Here is a 1,440-nt window from a genome sequence, read left to right on the forward strand (position 1 = left end):
TTCATTGCCATTTGTTTCTGTCCTCCAAGGAGTCACATTTTTCATCAGCGCCCAAGGAATTATTTGAGACTACAAATTTCCCACCTCAGAAGATTCTGGATGGGGTTCAGAATTCCACTTATGGTCTTATGCAATGCAAAGGCTCTGCAGGAAGCCTCCTTCACTGGATGACTTCTAAGCCCATTTCAGTTACAGGCTGAAGACAGACTTACCAGCTTTCTATGGTGATGTTTCTGGCTATTATCTCCCCCTCAAGTGTCTATGTTACAATGGTAGGTAACCTCTCTAATGATCTTGATGTCATCCCATATGCATATGAGGCAATTGAAAATACCAGGGCTTGGATCAGGTACAACTTGCTCCTCAAATTCACATCTTTGCTCTTTAACATTTTTAAGAGGTTTTGCATCAGATTTACCTAATGAAATCCACATTTTATTTCTGGGCTCCTGCTTCCATGAGCATCAATTGTGGTGCCAGGTAAAATGAAATCCTTGACAACTTAAAACTTTTCTCTGTTTAACATGATGTTATTTATTGTTCCAGTTGTGAGAATTTTTGTTTTCTTTACAATGAATTTTAATCCATAATGGAGGTTGTAGTCTTTGATCTTTATCAGCCTCTCATATGCATGGGAAAGTTGGACATTGAATTAGGAAAAACGTAGATGAATTAATGCATTTGAGTTATGGTGTTGAAGAATAATAAAAGTACCATGGACTTCCAGAAGAGCAAACAAACTTGTGTTGAAAGACACACAGCCTGAATGCTCCTTAGAAGCCACGATGGTGTGACTTCTCTCATACTTCAGACATATTATCGGAAGAGGCACCAGTCTCTGGAAAAGGACATCATGCTTGATAAAATGGACGGTCAACAAAAGGAGGAAGATCCCCAGAGAGATGAATTTGTACAGTGTCAGCAGTAATGAGCTCAAGTGTAGCAACAATCGTGAGGTTGGTGCAGGACCAGACTGTTTAAGGTTGCTATGAGTTGGTACTGACTTAATGGTACCTAACAACAAGAACAACAACAACATGTTTTGATTATTAATAGATGCTTGCAGCTGCTTTTTATTTTAAATTGAGACTGCGCATAGGCGGTTGTTAATGTATCCCTCTTTAGTTCTAAAGTCCCATTCTTCTTCATATAATCTGATATACAGTTTGTTATTGTAGTATTTCCTCAGCATACAGGTTGAATAAGTAGGTTAAAGGATCAAACCTTGACATACACTTTTTCTGATTTTAGAAAAGTACCAAAAGTTATTTTTGTACTTCTGTCTCTTGTTTTATGTACTGGTTCCTCATGAACACAATTAGAGTTCTGAAATTACTGTTCTTTTCAATGATATTCAAGTTTATCGTAATACATGCCATCAGTAAAGCAAAGCAAACATCTTTCAGGTATTCTCTGCTTTTAGTGAAGGTCCGTCTGATG

The sequence above is a fragment of the Chrysochloris asiatica genome, unplaced genomic scaffold (assembly GCF_000296735.1).
Source record: "Chrysochloris asiatica unplaced genomic scaffold, ChrAsi1.0 scaffold00082, whole genome shotgun sequence".
Classification (NCBI taxonomy): Eukaryota; Metazoa; Chordata; class Mammalia; order Afrosoricida; family Chrysochloridae; genus Chrysochloris; species Chrysochloris asiatica.